General features: G+C 43.2%; 1 protein-coding gene across 4 annotated transcripts in view; it reads left to right on the forward strand.

Moving 5' to 3' along the window:
* The window catches only part of TMC5 (transmembrane channel like 5), a 413,711-nt gene that overhangs the window by 355,321 nt on the left and 35,277 nt on the right, over positions 1 to 23,113 (forward strand). The window lies entirely within an intron of this gene.

Here is a 23,113-nt window from a genome sequence, read left to right on the forward strand (position 1 = left end):
ATGCTTATTATTTTTCGATGGCCTTTGTGTGTTTATGTGAATGTCAGGCCTCCATCTAGTGCATCTACAATAACCCCAAAAAGTCTGTGCCCGTCAGAGAAACTGTGTTAAGATTTTAATTTCTGTATTAGGTTTTCACCATGAGTGCATCTGACACTAATTTGTTCATATCCAGCAGGCGTGCAAAGCATCCTGCATTTTCTGTGGCCCTTTTTCACACCTGACTGCTTCATGCAGAGTCAACTATGAATCACACTTTCCTAGGCCCACACATGAGTAACTTGTTTGCCTTCTGATACTTGTAATCTTGACTTTATGAAGGGATAAACAGAAGTAAATGTTCCAGAACAAGCACCAAGTCAGTTATCCCTCATCTATCATTGAGGGTCCATCACACCCGGGCTATGTAGCAACAGAAACTTCACAGTTGAGATCCCATCCCCTAGTCTTCTGTTCTAAAGTGAAAGGACATCTTGAGAGAGGTCATATTTGCGGGCCCCGTTGTGCAGGCGAAACATAAGGGTAGACTATTGGCAGCCCTCGCCAGCCATCATGGCATACTGCTGTGCTGTGCGATTGGGCAACTTCGGGAGTTCCTGCTGCCTGCTGCTGCTGTGACGTGACTTGCCTTTGCTGTTGCTGCTGACATGGTGAGCAGGTACCTGGGGGAGGCAGGGAAAGTGAGAGGCTATGCGTGAAGGGGTGAAGAGCTTTGAGTAGTGCAAAAACAGGTGGAGCTCCGAGTGTGCTACAGCTCAGTGCCCGGTCTGGGTCAGAGGTTAGAGGGTGGCACCAAGACAGGCAAGCAAGCAACAAAGTGAGAAGGAAACAGGTGTCCTAGTGCGGCAGCCAGTAGGGCTATCGCTGCTAGAGAAGAGAGAGCGGTGCGTGGCAGAAGTGGCCACTCTAAGTTGTAGTGCGGTTTGCTGCCCTGCTATTCCCTGCTTGTCACTGCAGCCTGCTGCTACTTCTCATCAGCCTCCTGCAACAGCCTCACAACGACCCTATAACAACCCGTACTAAGGTCCAAGGCTTGGAGTAGACTGCCCCAGCAGAAGGAAGGTAGGAGAGTGCAAGCAGTGAGTGCTGATTACGGAGTACCAAGCAATAGGCGGAGTGGCAACATAGGAGCATTTCACAACTTATCAACTTTGGGCCCACGAAATACTGAAATATTGCAATCATCTAATCATCTACAAGTGGCCAGCCTGACATAGACAAACACTGACAGCAGCTCAACTAATACTGACCATATTGTGGGAGTGAAAGAGAGAGACAACTGCTACACATCAAAAGGACGCACACAAAAGAACAGGCATGGGCTAAATTGATCTACATGAGTTCTGGGAGAGAGAGACATCAGGTGTCATGTAAAATGAAGAGAAGGAAAAGCTACTATAAAGAGACGAGTGAAGCAACCAATAAAAGGTTCAGGTATAGGAAGGTCTTTAATACTCACCCCTCTTGCAAGCCTGGTGACCGCTTAAACTGCTACAACTTCAGGGTACCAGCCAAAGATATATACTAAGTTTTTTTCATAAATGATACTGGGTAAGGCAACGATTGGGTAAATGGCTTCCCATCCCCATTACAGTGATTGTGGATTAGCACAATGTGGTATGTGAAAGGATCACAAAAATAAATGAAAAGAGCACAATCACTGCAACATGATTAAAGGGTGATAGAGGCCAACTTGGCTTAGATATGCCCATAAGGCAAGAGAATAAGGCGGACTCCGAGGATACAAGTGTACCCAATGCCATGGCAAATCCCAAGGATGTGATAACTGGCAAGGAGGAGATGCGATTTATTAGCAATGGCAGAAGCCCAAACAAGGAAATTAAGCGACAAATTTGAGGAAACTCTTCTCAAAAATGCCCCCTACAGCGAATAAGGAGCTTATAATGGCCCCACAAGTACTAATAAACATCAGCTCACCCAGCACAATAACAAATAGGTAACCACTGATAGTGTCTCATGCATCCTTAATACTTCCAGTGGAGCCCGAGTCAGTCTCATATTTCAGTGGTGAAATCACCAGAGTCCTCTTACTCAGGATCAATGCTGACAAACATTTCCCCTCCCCCGCACTCAAATCCCCTTTGGATGCAAAATCGGCCTTTCTCATTTGGCCACATCTCGATCCTTAAGCAAAGCACCTCACAGTACCTCCAATAATGGTCTAACGCAACACAGGACAGACACTCAGCCCATAGATTGTGATATCTCCTATCTTACAACATAGGAATGGGAAGAATTGGTAGCCTCATATACCCCTGATCTATCTCTGGAGAAAAAGGGCAAGGTGTCTAAGGATGATATATGAACATCATTATTGAACACCATGCAATCGGCAGTTAACGCGATGCAATAGAACTCTGATAAAATGGACATTCAACTATCACACTGGCTATATATGTATCAAATATCAATGTTAAATTAGGTGACTTAAACAACTTCATAAGACGGACCCAAACAGAAAACCAGCTTACACAAACAAGCTGCACCTGTATTGCAATTGGAGAGAAACTGTTAAGATTACCGTCTGCGATGGGAGACCACCTGGAAGACATAAAGAAAGTAACTAAAACCTCAATGGCAGCTTCCCAGGCTGGTGTCCCCCTGTCGATTGATCCACCAGTCAATCAAAAGGCTTGGGAGACTTAAGAGAGCAGACTCAACAAGGTAAACCGACCAAGCCCAAGATGAGAACTTGCAGATGGATGTGGGTAGCAGTGATCAAGAGCTCTGAGGACAGTCAACCTCATCCTTGGGGGGGGGGGGGCTCTTACAACAAGGAGGTCATCACAGATCACAAAGGACAACACCTGGCCTACTTATCCACTTGATTCAAAGCCACAACAAAACCAGAGAAGGAAGGGCAGGAAAAGAAAGACAGACATAACAGTGTACTTTCGAACCAGTTCCACAATTCCAATATCTAGCGAGTCAGTGCTGAGAGCAAACAGAGAAACTAGAGAAACTTCAGTAGACACACAAAGTGAACCCAACCAGTGCTCCATGGGCAGCACGACAACTGAAAATGGACCAACGCTCTACATAGATATGTATAGATCTATACATAGATAACAATACCTCTATATATATAGATGTACATATCTATATATTTATCTGGGGGGTGGCGATTGTGGCCCCCAGGAAAACCATATAGCTATTTTTTAAAATTGCCCTCACAGGGGGTCTGCCATGCTTACGGGCGACCACCTGTCAGTTAAATTTTTTTAATTTTTTTACATTTAATTTTTTTTTATTTTAACCCTGAGAGGGGTGCGTGCTCGCCTCACTAGGGGTAAACTAAAATTAGTTTTTTTAAAGAATATGCCCCCGGGGAGGGAGGCGGCACGTTTTTAGAGGGGGCCGACCCCCCCAAAGTGTAATCCCTGGTGTCTAGTGGGGTTTCCTGGCCGTGGATCGCAGCGCGGCTGCAATCCACGGCCAGGAAACCATTTCAGGAAGGGCTCGAGGCCTTCCCGAAAAAAGAAAAAAAAAAAATATATATATATATATATATATGTACATATATATATGTTAGATGGCATGTGTAGCTGCAGATACACATGCTGTGCACATCCGGCCATCTGGTGTTGGGCTCGGAGTGTTACAAGTTGTTTTTCTTCGAAGAAGTCTTTACGAGTCACGAGATCGAGGGACTCCTCCCATTTCGGCTCCATTGCGCATGGGCGTCGACTCCATCTTAGATTGTTTTTTTTTCCGCCATCGGGTTCGGACGTGTTCCTTTTCGCTCCGTGTTTCGGTTCGGAAAGTTAGTTAGAATCTCGGAAAAATCGTCGGTATTGTTTGCGTTCGGTATCGGGTTAGTTACAACAGATCGACACTGACTTTTGAAGAGCTCCGGTGGCCCTTTGGGGTTTTTTTGATTCCCCGTCGGGGCCTGGTCGGCCCGGCCACGTGCCTCTTCAAGGCTGATGGAACGGACCCCATTCCGCTTCTGCCCAAAATGTCATAACAAGTATCCGTATACAGATCAGCATCTGGTCTGTAACTTGTGTCTGTCTCCAGAGCACAAGGAGGATACCTGTGAAGCCTGTCGAGCGTTTCGGTCGAGGAAGACATTAAGAGACCGAAGAGCGAGAAGACTGCAGATGGCGTCGGCGCCGACAGGACAAGGGCGTTTCGAGGAGGAAGAAGAAACCTTCTCCATCCAGGAATCGGACTCGGACGAGCTCGATCCCGAAGAAACGCCGAAAACCGTGAGTAAGACGTCGAAACATAAAACTCACGAGAAGACAACAAAAGCCCAGGGGACGCCACCACCAACAGGCCATGGCTTAACCCGAAAAATAGGTGACCGATCATCGGCACCGAAAAAGGGCACGCTTGTGGCGAAGTCATCCGACTCCGGTCGAGATACCACCACACAGTAATCTCGGGCCCGAGACAGCGGCTCCAAGCAGATACGGCACCGAGACAGTGGCACCGAAATGGGTCGGCACTGAGACACCACAACGCCAAAAATAAAGAAGGTTTCCTCGGAGCCCAAAAAGGCGACCGAAAAGGTTTCGATTCCGAAACATTCAGCCTCGGAACCGAAAACAGGTTCCTACACAGAGGAACAGGGATTGTCCTCCCAGATGCAAGGACATAAGTTCGGAGAAGAACTTGAATCAGTAGAGCCAGACTACACTCAAAGAAGGCTCCACATTCAAAAAGACACAGGGAAGATAAGCACTCTTCCCCCAATTAAGATGAAAAGAAGACTTGCCTTTCAAGAAAAGGACAAGCAGCCACAGGCAAAGGTGGCAAGACAAACAACTCCACCACCATCTTCACCACCATCAATGCACACATCACCGGTAGCCACTCCACCACTGATGCAATCCCCGACTCATACTGCAATGAGTCAAGATCATCCCGACGCATGGGACCTTTATAATGCTCCTGTATCAGATAACAGCCCAGACTGTTACCCTGCGAGGCCGTCGCCACCTGAAGACAGTACATCCTACACCCAGGTGGTCTCAAGGGCAGCTGCTTTGCATAACGTCACCTTGCATGCAGAACCAATTGAGGATGACTTTTTGTTTAATACATTATCCTCCACTCATAGCCAATACCAAAGCTTACCTATGCTCCCAGGAATGCTAAAACATTCCAAACAAATATTTCAGGATCCTGTAAAAGGCAGAGCCATAACTCCAAGGGTGGAGAAGAAGTACAAACCACCACCAACAGACCCTGTTTATATTATGCAGCAATTAACACCAGACTCTGTGGTTGTCGGGGCAGCTCGCAAGAGAGCAAACTCTCATACCTCGGGAGACGCACCACCTCCAGACAAGGAGAGTCGCAAATTCGATGCTGCGGGTAAAAGGGTTGCAGCACAAGCAGCAAACCAATGGCGCATTGCCAACTCACAAGCACTTTTGGCAAGATACGATAGAGCTCATTGGGACGAAATGCAGCATTTCATAGAACACTTACCCAAAGAGTTCCAGAAAAGGGCACAACAAGTGGTGGAAGAAGGACAAAGTATCTCCAATAATCAGATACGGTCAGCAATGGATGCAGCAGATACGGCTGCAAGGACAGTAAATACTGCAATAATGATAAGGAGACACGCATGGTTGCGTACGTCAGGATTCAAGCCGGAAATACAACAAGCCGTGCTGAATATGCCCTTTAATGAACAGCAGTTGTTTGGGCCGGAAGTCGACACTGCTATTGAGAAACTCAAAAAAGATACTGATACGGCAAAAGCCATGGGCGCACTCTACTCCCCACAGAGCAGAGGCACATTTCGCAAAACACAATTTAGGGGAAGGTTTCGAGGTCAACCTACAGAGGCCACAACCTCACAAGCAAGGCCCACTTATCAAAGCCAATATCAGCGGGGAAGTTTTCGGGGTCAATATAGAGGGGGACAATTCCAAAAGAATAGAGGGAAGTTCCAAAGCCCCAAAACGCCTCAAAACAAGCAGTGACTTCCAAGTCACACATCCCCAACACATAACACCTGTAGGGGGGAGACTAAGCAAAATTTACAAACATTGGGAGGAGATAACAACAGACACTTGGGTACTGGCAATTATCCAGCATGGTTATTGCATAGAATTTCTCAAATTCCCTCCAAACGTCCCACCGAAAACACACAATATGTCAAAACAACATATAGATCTTCTAGGACTAGAAGTTCAGGCATTGCTACAGAAAGAAGCAATAGAATTAGTACCAAAACAACAGAAAGGAACAGGAGTTTACTCTCTGTACTTTCTCATACCCAAAAAAGACAAGAGTCTGAGACCTATATTAGATCTCAGAACATTAAATACCTACATCAAATCAGATCACTTTCACATGGTGACATTACAGGACGTAATCCCACTGCTCAAACAACAAGACTACATGACAACACTAGACCTAAAGGATGCATATTTCCATATACTGATACATCCTTCACACAGAAAGTACTTAAGGTTTGTATTCCAAGGGGTACATTACCAATTCAAGGTGTTGCCATTCGGAATAACAACTGCGGCAAGAGTTTTTAAAAAATGCCTGGAAGTCGTAGCTGCACATATCAGAAGGCAGCAAATACATGTGTTCCCGTACCTAGACGATTGGTTAATCAAAACCAACACGCTAGAACGGTGTTCACAACACACAAAGTATGTCATAGAAAGCCTCCACAAACTAGGTTTCTCAATCAACTACACAAAATCACACCTTCTGCCATGTCAAACACAGCAATACTTAGGGGCGACAATCAACACAGCAAAAGGGATTGCCACTCCAAGCCCACAAAGGGTTCAGGCATTTCACAATGTAATACAGGCCATGTATCCAAACCAAAAAATACAAGTCAAAATGGTGATGAAACTACTAGGCATGATGTCCTCATGCATAGCCATTGTCCCAAACGCAAGGTTGCACATGCGGCCCTTACAACAGTGCCTGGCATAACAATGGTCACAGGCATAGGGTCAACTTCTAGATCTGGTGTTGGTAGACCGCCAAACATACACCTCGCTTCAATGGTGGAACAGTATAAATTTAAACCAGGGGCGGCCTTTCCAAGACCCAGTGACACAATATGTAATAACGACAGATGCCTCCATGATAGGGTGGGGAGCACACCTCAATCAACACAGCATCCAAGGACAATGGGACACTCAGCAAAAACAGTTTCACATAAATCACTTAGAATTATTGCCAGTATTTCTAGCGCTGAAAGCATTTCAACCCATAATAAGCCACAAACACATTCTTGTCAAAACAGACAACATGACAACGATGTATTACCTAAACAAACAGGGAGGGACACACTCAACACAGTTGTGTCTCCTGGCACAAAGAATATGGCATTGGGCGATTCACAACCACATTCACCTAATAGCACAATTTATTCCAGGAATTCAGAATCAGTTAGCAGACAATCTCTCTCAGGTTCACCAACAGATCCACGAATGGGAGATTCACCCCCAAATACTGAACACTTACTTCCAGAGTTGGGGAACACCACAAATAGATCTATTTGCAACAACGGAAAACTCAAAATGCCGAAACTTTGCATCCAGGTACCCACAAGATCAGTCTCAGGGCAATGCGTTATGGATGAGTTGGTCAGGGATATTTGCTTACGCTTTTCCCCCTCTCCCACTCCTTCCATATCTGGTAAACAAGGTGAGTCAAAACAAACTCAGACTCATACTAATAGCGCCGACATGGGCAAGACAACCTTGGTACACAACACTACTAGACCTCTCAGTAGTGCCTCATGTCAAACTACCAAACAGACCAGATCTGTTAACGCAACACAAACAACAGATCAGACACCCAAATCCAGCATCGCTGAATCTAGCAATTTGGCTTCTGAAGTCCTAGAGTTCGGACACTTAGACCTTACACAGGAATGTATGGAGGTCATAAAACAAGCTAGGAAACCTACCACTAGGCATTGCTATGCAAATAAGTGGAAAAGATTTGTTTATTACTACCATAATAATCAAATTCAACCCTTACACGCATCTGCCAAAGACATCGTAAGATACTTACTACATTTGCAAAAGTCAAAGCTAGCTTTTTCTTCCATTAAGATACATCTTACCGCAATTTCAGCTTACCTGCAAATTACGCACTCAACTTCACTATTTAGGATACCAGTCATAAAAGCGTTTATGGAAGGCCTAAAGAGAATTATACCACCAAGAACACCACCAGTTCCTTCATGGAACCTCAACATTGTCTTAACACGACTCATGGGTCCACCTTTTGAGCCCATGCACTCTTGTGAAATGCAATACTTAACATGGAAAGTTGCATTTTTAATTGCCATCACATCGCTAAGAAGAGTAAGTGAGATTCAAGCATTTACCATACAAGAACCATTTATTCAAATACACAAGCATAAAGTAGTTCTACGGACAAATCATAAATTTTTACCAAAAGTCATATCACCATTCCACTTGAATCAAACAGTAGAGTTACCAGTGTTCTTCCCACAGCCAGATTCTGTAGCTGAAAGAGCACTACATACATTAGACATCAAAAGAGCGTTAATGTACTAAATTGGCAGAACAAAACTAATTCGAAAAACAAAACAATTATTTATTGCTTTCCAAAAACCTCATACAGGAAATCCAATTTCTAAACAAGGCATTGCTAGATGGATAGTTAAGTGCATTCAAACCTGTTATCTTAAAGCAAAAAGAGAACTGCCTATTACACCAAAGGCACACTCAACTAGAAAGAAAGGTGCTACCATGGCCTTTCTAGGAAATATTCCAATGACCGAAATATGTAAGGCAGCTACATGGTCTACGCCTCATACATTTACCAAACACTACTGTGTAGATGTGTTAACGGCACAACAAGCCACAGTAGGTCAAGCAGTACTACGAACATTGTTTCAAACAACTTCAACTCCTGCAGGCTGAACCACCGCTTTTGGGGAGATAACTGCTTACTAGTCTATGCACAGCATGTGTATCTGCAGCTACACATGCCATCGAACGGAAAATGTCACTTACCCAGTGTACATCTGTTCGTGGCATTAGTCGCTGCAGATTCACATGCGCCCACCCGCCTCCCCGTGAGCCTGTAGCCGTTTAGAAGTTGATCTTGAACATTTGTAAATTTGTAAATATATTACTTTAAACTACATTATGTACATACGTATTCACTCCATTGCATGGGCACTATTACTAGCATACACAACTCCTACCTCACCCTCTGCGGGGAAAACAATCTAAGATGGAGTCGACGTCCAAGCGCAATGGAGCCGAAATGGGAGGAGTCCCTCGATCTCGTGACTCGAAAAGACTTCTTCGAAGAAAAACAACTTGTAACACTCCGAGCCCAACACCAGATGGCGGGATGTGCACAGCATGTGAATCTGCAGCGACTAATGCCACGAACAGATGTACACTGGGTAAGTGACATTTTCCATATAGGGATCACTTTTGTCAATGTGTGGGTGGTTTCCCTGGGTGCTGCGATCGTCCCCCAGGGAAACCACACCCACATATAAAATCTTCACATATAAATATATACATATATATATATATTCGCCATCAGTTCTCTTGCAGCTTGCGTCTTCAAAGCAATGCACATACTTCAACCGACGCGTTTCAACTGTAGCTTTTAGGCAGCAATAAAAAAGTCAAGCTAACTCTTGTGATTATGTTTCTGCTAGAAAAGGTTCTGACTGTTGTCTAGTGGCAGTTTCGATGCCATAAGGTAGCGCAGACTTTTTATATGCCTACTGCAAAGATCAAATCTGCATTTTATGTGAATAGTTGAGTGGATTAGTAAAGCCAGCCATTACCTGCGCTATATACAAATGAAATGGATGTGCGAGGGGAGCTATGGAGAGATGAAGGCCACTTTTAGTGGGTAGTAGTGAGGGAATCCAAGGAGGAGGTCATGGGATTGGGAGGACCAATAATGATTGCCGGACTGGGCGCCAGCGGCACTAAAGACTGTGACGATTGGTATGTGACAAGGTGAAGTAATAGTGTGTCTATTTTGTGTTTTTTGAGTGTCTTGAGAGAACGCGCTGATTGAGGGAAGAAGCGAAGGTAAAGTGACCTTTACTGTTGCAAGCATCACACACACACCCACCAGCAATTTTGTGACTGTCTACGTAGGCTAGTGTTTTAGAGCGACAGTTTAGCCAGTAGCAGAGATGGCGTCTCTTTGAATGGCTGCTGCTCAAGCCCTAACTTGGGGTATAGAGGACAGCTCTGACCTAGGATCAGAGACTGAGACAGCAGATACTGAGACAGCATCTGAGCGATAGGACAATGGCACGGACTCTGGGAGTGATTTTTCAGTCAGAGGAGTCCCATCCGACAACTCCTCTTCCAGTGATTCTTAGGGAGGTGATCAGGACAGTCCTGCTGTCCCTTCGCAAGCACAGTCTGTGCAGCCGGACAATAGCGGGTTAGCCCAACCCAGAGAGCAGGTGCATGCAGCGGCAAGCACAGAGAGAGTGATCTCTTGGGAGCTCTCCAATTTAGTTCAGCCCCAAATTCCACCGCCCAAATCGTATTGTGGAGACATCAAAAACAACCTGGTTTTGTAAGGGAGGCACCTGCGTTTTTGGTCCTGGACCCGGCGGCCATATAGGGAAACCTACAAAACCCAGACATTTCTGGAAGCTAGACAACCGAGTAAGTCCACAGAGGTGTGACTTGTGTAGATTCCCCAAAGTTTTCTTACCTTGAATACCCTGCAAAGGTGAAATGTTGAATAAAATCTCTATTTTTTCTTGCATTTCTGTCACACAAATTAAGGAATATGCTGGGATCCACAAAATTCCTACCACCCAGTGTTTCTCCACCTGTCCTGATAAAAACGCTACCCCACTTAAGTGCCTGCACGTAGTGCCTGCGTAAGAAATGGATCACCCCAGGGTCAACAGTTGCCCTCAGGTAAGGACTAACATGGACCGTTGTGTGATCCACTCCTGGCAGACACTAGGCCTACCCACACAAGTGAGGTACCATTTTTATCGGGAGACTTGGGGGAATGCTACGTGGAAGGAAATTTGTGGCTCCTCTCAGATTCCAGAACTTTCTATCACCGAAATTTGTGAGTGAAAAGTGTTTTTTTGTTTGCCAAATTTTGAGGTTTGCAAAGGATTCTGGGTAACAGAACCTGGTGAGAGTGCCATAAGTTATCCTATCCTCCGTTCTCCTACATGTCTAGTTTTCAGAAAACTCCAGGTTTGCTAGGTTTTCCTTGGTGTGGGATGAGCTAGAGGCCAAAATCCACAACTAGGCACTTTGCAAAAAGGGGTTAGTTTTCATAAGAAAAATGTGATGTGTCCATGTTGTGTTTTGGGGCATTTCCTTTCGCGGGCAGTAGGCTACCCACACAAGTGAGGTACCATTTTTATCGTAAGACATGGGGGAATGCTGAGTAACAAGAAATTTGTGGCTCCTCTCAGATTCCAGAACTTTCTATGACTGAAATGTGTTTTTTTGGGGCCAAATTTTGAGGTTTGCAAAGGATTCTGGGTAACAGAACCTGGTGAGAGCCCACAACTTACCCCATCCTGGGTTTCCCTAGGTGTCTAGTTTTCAAAAATGCACAGGTTTGGTAGGTTTTCCTAGGTGCCGCCTGGGCTAGAGACCAAAATCCACAGCTAGGCACTTTCCAAAAAACATGTCACTTTTCAATGTAAAAATGTGATGTGTCCATGTTGCGTTTTGGGGCGTTTCCCATCACGGCACGAGGCCTACCAACACAAGTGAGGTAACATTTTTATTGGGAGACTTGGGGGAATGTTGCGTGGAAGGAAATTTGTGGCTCCTCTCAGATTCCAGAACTTTCCATCACCGAAATGTGAGGGAAAAGTATTTTTTTTGCCAAGGTTTGAGGTTTGCAAAGGATTCTGATTAACAGAACCTGGTGAGAGCCCCACAAGTCACCCCATTCTGAATTCCCCTAGGTGTCTATTTATAAAGAATGTATAGGTTTGCTAGATTTCCCGAGGTGCCGGCTGAGCTAAAGGGCAAATTCCACAGCTAGGCACTTTAAAAAAAACACGTCACATTTCAATGTAAAAATGTGATGTATCCATGTTGTATTTCCTGTCGCGGGCACTAGGCCTACCGACACCAGTGAGATACCATTTTTGTTGGGAGACTTGGAGGAACACAAATTAGAAGAACAAGTGTTATTGCTCCTTGTCTTTCTCTACATTTTTTCCTTCCAAATGTATGAAAGTGTGTAAAAATGAAGTCTATTTGAGAAATGCAAAAACAACAAGTGATGGACGGAATGCTGAACATTGTCAAACATTCACCCCCAGTCACAGATCTGGGTTTAATCCATCGTTTTTTTGCTGCCCATGCCATTCCAGTTTGGACCGAGCCATATGCAAATCAGTCTTGACCCTGTTCCCCATGGGAACAGTCCAGCCCGAACTGCCAGGCCAGGTCTTCCCTGGACTGGAAACAAGCATCCTGGGTCCGGTTTCGGAGAAATGCCCTGTAATTCACAAGCTGGGATGGGGACCCCGGAATTCAGAGATGTGCAAATAACCACTGCTTCTCAACACCTTATCTTACGCCCATTTTGAAAATACAAAGGTTTTCTTGATACCTATTTTTAACTCTTTTATATTTCACCAAATTAATTGTGGTATACCCGGTATACAATGAAGACCCTTTGCAGGGTGCAGCTCATTTATTGGCTCTGAGTACCTAGGGTTCTTGATGAACTTACAAGCCCTATATATCCCCACAAGCAGAAGAGTCTAGCAGACGTAGCGGTATATTACTTTAAAAAATATGCCATAATTGGAAAAAGTTATAGAAGAAAAAGTGGATAGATATGGCTATTTTTTCACCTCAATTTCAATATATTTTATTTCAGCTGTTACTTTCTGTAGGAAAAGCTTAAAGGATCTACACAAATGACCCCTTGCTGAATTCAGAATTTTGGCAACTTTTTTTTAGAAATGTTTAGCTGTCTGGGATGCAGCATTGGTTTCATACCCGTTTCTGTCACTAACTGGAAGGAGGCTGAAAGCACAAAAAATAGTAAAAATGGGATATGTCCCAGTAAAAATGCCAGAATTGTGTTGAAAAATGTGGTTTTCTGATTCAACTCTGCCTGTTTCTGAAAGCTGGGAAGATGGTGATTTTAGCACCACAAACCCTTTGTTGGTGCCATTTTCAGGGAAAAAAAACACATGCTTTCTTTTGCAGCTCTTTATTCCAATTCTTTTGAAAAAACTAAATTTTAGCTGTATTTCGGCTAATTTCTTGGTCTCCTCCAGGGAAACCCACAAACTCTGGGTACCTCTATAATCCCTAGAATGTTGGGAAAAAAGGGTACAAATTTGGCATGGGTAGCTTATGTGGACAAACAATTATGAAGGCCTAAGTGCAAACTACCCCAAATATCCAAAAAAGGGATGAGTACTGTGGGACTGGGGGGGTAGGAGCTAATGGGTTAAGAGCAAGGCTATCAGGAGCCTTTATTAGGTAGGCACAATGATCATCCAGGACCCCACTATGGGTACGCCAAAACATGGACATACTCCGTATCAATGGGGGCAAGGAGTTCATCTCCAATGCACAAGGAGAAAACAGTTTGCCGGGGGCTATTCCAACTGAGACTGGGGCTTCAGTACTTTAAGACTGGGGTTGGTTAACTAGCATAATAAACGCTCAGAGAAGTAACCCCTGACTTAATCAGAATCCCTCACCATCTGTCAAAAACATCATACATTTATGCTCTTGGAACATAAATGGCTTGGGAAACAAAACATCAGACCCTCAGCAGTTGCTATATCTGCAGTCCTTTGACCTTGTCCTCTCACAAGAGACCTGATTAGATCAACTATTTAATTTACAAGGGTTCAAGTTATACCACCTTCTAGCCACTAAAAATTGCCATTTATGTCAACCTCAAAAGAGGACCTGCAATATATACTTCTATAACAAGCATCAATGTGGGCAGGGTGATGGATTCTAAATTAGTTTGGACACTAGCAATACAAGCTCTCAGAGTGACAATTAAAAGCATTAATAATGACCTGCAGTTGGGGTTAATAAACGTATATCTGCATCTATGAGATAATGCCAAGGGTGTCAACTTGCTGGGAGGGGAGCTAACCAGAGTACGAACGGAGGAGAAAACACCAAACTCTATAATAACTTGTGGTTTCAACCTGCTCATGTTGAGTGCAACAGATGAAGATAGCTCTCTGGAAAACCAACCAGTTGTCTGGGATATTCCTCCAAAGGATGGGAACAGTTCAGGAAAGCAAACTAAGCCAGCTAAGAAACTACTGGACGACCTTGAACATCCTTGCTTTTGTGCTCTAAATGGGCGGTTTCCAGGAGGCTGCCCCCAGCTGGTACTTAGCACATAGCAGCAACTAGCACAATAGATTATACTTTTGCAACCCTTCTTCTATTATGCAAAATTGTGGCCTTCCATCTGGGTCAATGGACAAAAGTGATCATCTCCCACAAGAAATGTAAAACTCATCACCCAGAAAATCTGCTGATCTTCACGAAGATCCTCGTGCAAGATAATCAGATGACAGGACTGGATGTCATACCTGGCTGGGAAAGCTTCACAAAAGCTTTAGGGAAGCTCATTGAACAAGAGAAGAGTTGCGATTAAGGACAACAGGAGAACTTCGTCATAGGAGGGTCTCTAACTCTCAGAATGCGCAAATAAGGCTCCTTAAGAAGGCAATAAATAAAACATTACGGAAGTTTCACTAACAAGACCCGGACGTCAATATTCAAAGGGAATTGAGGCAATTAAAAGCAGCTAGGGAAAAGCTAACCTGGTAACTAAAAAGAGAGTCAGAAGAGACGTTATGGGCCAAGCTTCTTGAACATATAAAGAGTAATAACAGCGCCCGATTCTGGCGCACAATCCGTACATTACAAAACCCCACAGTACATGGCGTCAGCTCACATTTGACAGTGTTTCATCAACTACAGATCAGCCTTCAATCAAATTGACAGAGGCAGATTGAGGTGCAAACTTGCCAAATAGAAGATTCTTTCTCTCCCCCTGAACCAACTAATTCTCTTGCATATGAATCCTTAAGTGCAAGTGAAGCTGAGGACCGGAGATTGCCTGCTAAGAAGGATCCCAACCACAATCGAGCTGAAACAGGGCTGCATCTTAGCCCCGATCATGTTCAATCATTTTATGTCAGATCTATAATCCAGGCTGGATAAGTGCAATTCTCATGCCCCAAAGATGGGTGGTCTCCTCCTTTCTAATCTACTATATGCCGGAGACCTTGTACTCATCAGCCAAACTCTGGTAGTCCTTCAGGATTTATTAGATCCTACACAAAGCTATTCAGTTGAAAATGGCTTAAGCATAAACCTGGACAAGATTTAAGTTATGCACTTAAACCGAAGAAAGGCAAAAAGAGCACAACGCTGGTACCTGGCAAAACAATAGCTTGAAATCCTTCATGAATAAAAATATATAGGTATTATAATAGATAGTAAAGGCTCATTCACTGCCCAGAAGGAAGTGCTGAAAATGAGAGGTATAGCAACAGCAGTGGCACTAAAAAACCTAAGTCACCGGTTCAAGTTTCTCTCCACTGGTCCAAGTGATTCTTGCAAAACGTATTCCAGCAATCACCTATGAACGCAAGTCAATGAGGGGAGAGATGCGACCACTTTAAATGGTATAGTAAGGGGTGCACTACGAATGATCTTTAGCCTAGCTAGCTAGATACACGTCCTCAGCCCAAATAAGAGAAGTTGATATGCAGAAGCAAGAGCTGGCTCGTAGAGGCGCTTATTTCAAATCCTGGCACAAGATCAAGAGAGCAGAGTAAGAAGAAAAGCGTAGCAAGGGCCTATATGCAAGACTCAGTAGATCAATAAGGCCTGCAGGGTCTCTGAGAGGCGTCAGGGACACATCACAGCGTTAAACAGCAAGTTAACAATACCATCAAATGAATTTCCCTGGCAGAGGACAAAGCATTACTGCCAGGGAGAGCGCATGGATGATTTACCATGCACAGTTACACAAAGGCGGCACCTTAGAATTATCTAGGCACCTTCCCTCCTTGGTCCATCTACCACTAAGGAAGCGTCCCTTGGTAATACTCTACTGCCATCTGTTTGGGGTGGAGAAAGAAGAAAAAAAACATCTGCTATGTATATGCAAAGAACTCGTGAGAACGCAGAGCACTGCTGCGACCTCTCTTCAATCATGAAGGTATTCGAACATGCAGGTAGGCGATAAAAGAGTGTTTCGCAGGTGAAGATGTACTGTTAAACTGCTGCCTTATAAAATTCCTGACAACAGCCAAAAAGAGACTGAACAGCAAGGACACATCTGAAAGGGACAGCAGGCAACTGGAGGAGGTCAGAGAAGCAGTTTAAGTATAGACTGCAACAATCTAATGGCCCCATGGCACTTTAAGCACCTTACCGGTTACCTGCCCCCTCGCGGGAAACTATCTCTGCACTTTATTTAGAAGGGGATTGCTACAAATATGTCCGGAGTCATCCAAGCTGTTAGCTATTTAATGTTGGTTTTTATCTCTCTTTGAATCACACTTATTGGTTACTTTTCAGTAAGCATCATTCCCTAAAGAAAATAATGTGATCATGTCACTGGCAAAATGGAATTCACATTTTTAACACCGTTCCCGATTTTGCACATTGATTATTGTTTTCCAGTCACTGGGGTCTGCATGAAACTGCTGACAAGTATTTAAGCTACTTGCCTCCTAATGTCGGTCAGTTTGATTACCACCTGTATTTTACTATTGCCTAGTTGCATACTGATTGCTGTTTCCTAATCACTAAGGACAGCCATGAATCCGCTGACAAGTCTTTAAGCTGCTAGCCTCCTACACTCTGTCTTATTGTCTGTCCATTTAATGCTGGTTTTATTGCTCATTGAATCATACTTCTTTGTCACACTTAAATAAGTAATAGTTCCTAGTAACCTGGTGGGATCTTATCAGTGCCTAAAAGGAATTTTATGACAAGACCGGAGGCTCCTATTATGCTTTCTTTTCCTGCTTTATTTTAATAGCAGCCAAGAGGAAAACACCAATCCCAGAGGTTTACGCAACAAGCAACCAATGGGAGGTAAGACTAATAACATTAACCAATCAGTACACTGTATCAGATAACATATACCATTCCTGACTGCAGGCAACCCTCTTTTCTTGCTGCTCGCAGTCAAGATAAGTATATCTTTCGTTGCTCCATACATTTACTCTAATTTCAATGTGTTTTACTATTCTATGTTCATATTTTATTAACGTTTTGTGTTAACTGGTGTTTATCCGATATCCGTGTGCCTTTGCTGCCCCAACCGCTCTTTAATTCTTTCGCTTGCGCGTGAAGGGAAATCCTCCCTCGTCTTTAGAGTCGCGTCGCCGTGAACGTTCTATTCTGAACGCCGGCTGACGCGACCTTTATTCGCCCGGTCTTCGCATTCCGAGCGCATTCCTGACCGCATTCCGGTCTAGCGCTCGCATTTAAAAAGCTTTTACTGCTTTTTAATTAGCTTCTCCTCTCCAGGAAACCGGCGCTCAGCTTTCAAGACAGCTAGCGAACCGCCCTTCGTCTTGCTGACGTTTCTCTTATCATCTGTCTGGTGAGTCACACGCCTATCAAAATTTAAAGCTTGTCCTTCCCTAATTAACCCCTTTTTTACCAGTTTTTTCTCTTCTTTTCCTTAGCTATGGATTTCTCAGAATATTTCAAATCGAATGATGATTCTGAAGACGATTTTTCTTATAATGTAAATAATTTCATTAAATCTTCAGTTAAAAAAGCAGTTTCTGCTTCTATGGAAAAACTTTCTAAACAAATTCATTCCACTGTATCGTCCTGTTTATCCCAATCACAAGTAGCCCATTTTGCGGGGGAAAGCAGAAAGCGCAAAGCCTCGGAGGCTTCTTTAAACCAGGCTAACGCCTCGTCTGCGCTTTTGGATGGAGAGTCAAACTCACTCAGGATAGAGGACGAAGCTCCTCAAAGGCCTCCTACTATGGAGGGGAATAAAATGTTGGGTACTAAAAGTAAAAACAAAACAAAAAATGTGTCTAAGACCCAAAGAATTGTGATTGCGGATATTAAAGACACTGATGATGATGGTGATACCAATTTTTCCTCCTCTGACAATGAGGACGATAACTCCTCTAATTTCTGGATTGGCCCTCCCCCTAAAAAATCTAAACCAACATCAACTAACCAAACCCATGCCCCCCTTTTAGATTCTGATGGCAATCCCATGTTTGACCCTGGTTTAATCCACCATCCCAATTCTACTGAATGGTTACCTTCTGACCAAGTCGCAAACTATATCCTAGCAAAATTACGCCTTCCTCTAGATAAACAGGTACGAACAAAACTACGTTCTGAATGTCCCAGACCCTCACTCCCATTACACATCACCGCTACCCCTTCTATAGATCCGTCCCTCCTAACCTTCTTCTCCAAATCCCGTAAAGGGGTGGACAGAGCCTGGGCTCTGTGTCAAGACAAAGTCCTTGATTTGGTCGGTCCCTTATCCTGCATTTTTGACCTCGCTGAATCCGCTAGAACCAATGACGAGTCAATTGATCCTGAAGAACTGTCACTCTGGACTCAGAGAGCATTCTGTTTACTTGGTAATGCAAACTCAGCCATGACTCACGAACTTCGTAAAGGACTTTTGCTCAAGCTAGATCCTAAGCTTGCAAATCTGGCAGCTAAGGATCCAGGAGCTAAAGCTGATGGCTTACTCTTTGGAGATAACTTAATTAAAGAATTAAGCAAATACGTCACCACCTTTGCTTCTATTGACAAAGCCCAACAGTCACTTAAAAAAGTTTTTAACTCACGGGTTTTTGCCAGGGCCGGTAGAGGAAGAAGCCGCTCCACCGGCCGGTCCTTCAGAAACCAAGGCTTCAGAGGCTCCTATAGTTACCAACAGCAACAGCAACAAGACTTTCGACCACAATTCTACCCCCAGTGTTCCAGAGGATTCAGAGAGAGGAATCAACGCAGGTCCTGTAACAATTCAGGTAAGCCAACCTTTTGGCCATCTTTCTATAGGGGGTCGTCTAAAAAATGTTCTCCACAAATGGATGGAGATTACTTCAGACCCCTGGGTTCTCAACACAATCAAAGGTTATTTAATAGAATTTTACGAAACTCCCTTTCAACCCTCCCCCCTTCTTCCCCTCAAATTTTCAGAAGAAATGTCAAATCTCATTTCTACAGAAATACAAGATCTTCAAAAACATGCTATTCAACCAGCGTGTCCCCTTCCCTCAGGATTCATAAGCCCACTGTTTTTAGTGATAAGAAAAAACAAGAAAATCAGACCAGTCATCAACCTCAGACAATTCAATCATTTTGTTGTCTACCGACTCTTCAAGATGGAAACGATTCTCCATCTAAGAGATTCGCTCCTTCTCAAGGACTGGATGGTCCGTCTAGATCTTCAAGACACGTACCTAACAGTTCCCGTACATCACTCTCACAGAAAGTTTCTCCAATTTCAATGGAATCACTGCACCTATCAATTTACCTGTCTACCCTTCGGTCTTTCATCAGCCCCCTGGTGCTTCACCAAGCTAATGAAACCTATCGTAGCCCTTCTTCGATCTCAAGGCTTCAGAATGATAATCTATTTAGACGATATTCTTCTAATGCATCAAGACATTTCTACCCTTCGGTCCCAACTCTCTTACGCAATCTCTCTTCTTTCAGACCTAGGCTTTCTAGTCAACAAAGAGAAATCGATGTTTACCCCGTCACAGACAATGGAATTCCTAGGATTCTGTCAAGACTTCAGTCATGCGTGGGCGTAATGCGCGCAATGTACGCAAGATGTCCTATAAAACTGCCAATGTTTCTTTAGCATCATACATGTGGTGTGGTAAAAGCCATTTACCCAAAAGATCAGGCCATTGGTGGTATCATTGCAATAAACATTCCTATAGCATAATATAAAAAAGAGTCTAAAAAGAATCAGGAAATCAGAAGAACTGCAATTCCCAGCCTTCTCTAGAAACTAATTAGTCTTGGGTGTGCTCATAATTAGTCTTGGGTGTGGCCAGACTATAAATACCTGCCACACCCTCACTACAAACGCCTTCTATTCAGAGCGTTTTGCATGGCGTTCGTTTCGGGGCTTGCTGTTGAGATTCCAAGACTTCTTCGTTTTGTCAAAAGCGAGCGGCCGGCTCGCGGCGGTGAGCTTTTCATTTTATGACAGTTTCATGAAGCTCCGTTCTTGGAGTTTATTTGTAAAGCAATTAAGTTGCTGTGAAACCTTGATTTATGGATTTTCTGTCAGTTTCATGAAACTCCTCTCTTGGAGTTTATTTACAAAGCAATTATCTTGAGGGTTTCTGGTGAAACCTTGCATTCTTTCCTTTATAGTGGAATCGCTATAAACCTTGTAGCCCTGAGTTATTGATTTTGTTGAAAGGAATTGCTAGTGGAAATAATTGAAGCTTTTGTCAACGAACAGCAAAATTGTTCTTTTCAGGAACTGTGATAAATAGATGTTCTGTTTTCTGAGTGTTACTAGAGATTATATCAGTTTGTTTCTTTAAAAGGAAAGTGTTTTAAGATAAATCCTGTTTATTCATGAAAGATAATGATTCTTTTAATATTTAAGAAAAAGACTACAACATTATATTTTATCTTCTAATAACAAAGGAATTCAAAGGATTTATGTTGTTTTAGTGGTTCAGGATAATGAGACAATTTTCTTGTGAAATAGTTTTTGTGTAGAATTTAACTGGAGAAATCAACCGTAGGAGAATCCCGTCATTCCAAAAAGGAAAAAGATATTAGTGAGATTGTTTTTTGAGCAATGTGTTATTTGAGTAAAAGTTATTATTGGATTAGGTATTAACTTTTTCCTTTTCAGATCTCCTTCCTGGCAGTCCCTTTCCATAAACCCCTTCCCCCGGCTGGGCCCCTCCTTAGTTCAGCGCTATAACAGCATCTGACTTTGGTGTTGCCTGGAAGTGGGACCCTTACTCAGCATCGTGCAGATCCCGAGAATTTGGACCTCCTGACAGATCTGACAGAATAGAAGGCCCACGAGTTTTCTTTTCTCTTGATCTGCATGATAGCTGACAAAATGACTACTCTAGACACTGTCATGCAAGCATTAACGCAATTGCAAAAAGAGTTAAAAGAGTCTAGGAATGACACTGCAGCTTTAGCTAACAAAGTTACTCAGTTACAAGCTAAAATAGACAGTCCAGGAGGAACACCTTTACCACGATTGCCTCCATCTCCCACCAATGTATCTGTCAATGTTCCCACACAAATACCATTAGCTGCTCCTGAAAGGTTTTCGGGAGATGTTAACAAAGTTCAAATATTCCTTACCCAAGTAGAGTTACATTTCACTTGTCGTCCAGCGGCCTTCCCTGATCCGCAGTCTAGGATTGCCTTTTTAATTTCCTATTTATCTGGAGATGCAGCAAATTGGACAGTTCCCCTAGTGCGACAAGATAGTTCTCTACTATATAATTGGTGTCGATTTGTGGAGGAGTTTGAGAAAGTGTTTGATCGACAAGCAGTTACAATGTCGGCTGATAAAGAATTATTGGAACTACGACAAGGAAACAAGGACCTTATTTCTTATCTTTTCCAGTTTAATCGCTTAGTGGTAGAAACAGCTTGGCCCGAAGAAAAGAGAGCTGCACTCTTTTATCAAGGTCTTAAGGAAGAATTAAAGGATGTATTAGCGCAAATTGATCCTCAGCCCAAATCATGTACGGATCTGATCAACCTAACTTTAAGACTTGATCATAGACTTTCTGAGAGAAAAGGAGAAAGAAAGAGACCAGATCGTAGTACATGGCGCCAAGACAGATATCGTCCTTCTCCTTCCTCCACTTTGTCAGATATGGTTAGTGAACCAATGGAAATTGGAACTCTTCGTCAACCCTTAACCAAAGAGGAGAAAGAACAACGACGTCGAAAAGGATTGTGCTTATATTGTGGAAAAAAAGGTCATTTTGTAAGGGATTGCTTAGTAAAACCAAAGAACAAAAGTGACACTTTTACTAATAACAAGAATCAAGTTGCTTCGGTAGGACATGTTGAGGAAAACTAGTGAACCCAAGAGATAGAGGAGGGAATACCTTGGGTATTCTTGCAATCCCTTCTGTACATTCCTGTTCACATCCTCATAATAGACATTTCCGTATTCCAATACAAATTTTGATTTTAGATAAATGGCAAGAGGCCTTTGCACTAATAGATTCAGGGGCCACTGGGAATTTTGTGGACTCCCAAACAGTATCTCGATTACAACTCACTTGTCAAAAGAAAAAGATTCCAGAAAAGGTACAGGCTGTGGATGGTAGTGAAATTACTGGAGGCCCAATCTCTTCTCATACTTTCCCAATTCAAATGACATGTTGTAATCCCAATGGTCATCAACACCTAGAGCAAATACAATTTGATGTTATCAGAGCACCGCAATATGGTTTTATTCTGGGAATGCCTTGGCTAAGATCGCATAATCCACACATAGTTTGGAAAAAAAATACCCTAACATTTTCATCAGCGCATTGTTTAAAACAGTGTCTTTTCACTACACCTATGATTCAACAGATAGCTACCGCAGCAGAAAAGGAGATAACATTACCTTCTCAATATGCCACATTTGCAGATGTATTTAGTGAACAAGCAGCTGGCACGTTACCACCCCATAGACCTTATGACTGTCAAATTGATTTGGTGCCAGGATCTGTGATCCCTAATTGTAGAATTTACGCTCTTTCTGAAAAAGAAAATCAGTACTTACGGGAATATCTGGACCAATGTTTAGCAAACAATTTGATTAGACCCTCACGATCACCAGCAGCTTCTTCTCTGTTCTTCGTTCCCAAAGCGAATGGAGATTTGAGACTCTGTATTGATTATAGAGCTCTAAACAAAATTACTGTAAAAAATAAATATCCTTTACCACTAATTCCAGTATTATTGGACCAAGTCAAGGATGCTGTCATTTACACAAAACTTGATCTCAGAGGAGCTTATCATTTAGTACGCATACGAGAAGGAGACGAATGGAAGACAGCCTTCAAAACCCGATATGGTTTGTTTGAATATCTAGTAATGCCCTTCGGCCTCTGTAA

Source organism: Pleurodeles waltl, chromosome 10 (genome assembly GCF_031143425.1).
Source record: "Pleurodeles waltl isolate 20211129_DDA chromosome 10, aPleWal1.hap1.20221129, whole genome shotgun sequence".
Taxonomy (NCBI): Eukaryota; Metazoa; Chordata; class Amphibia; order Caudata; family Salamandridae; genus Pleurodeles; species Pleurodeles waltl.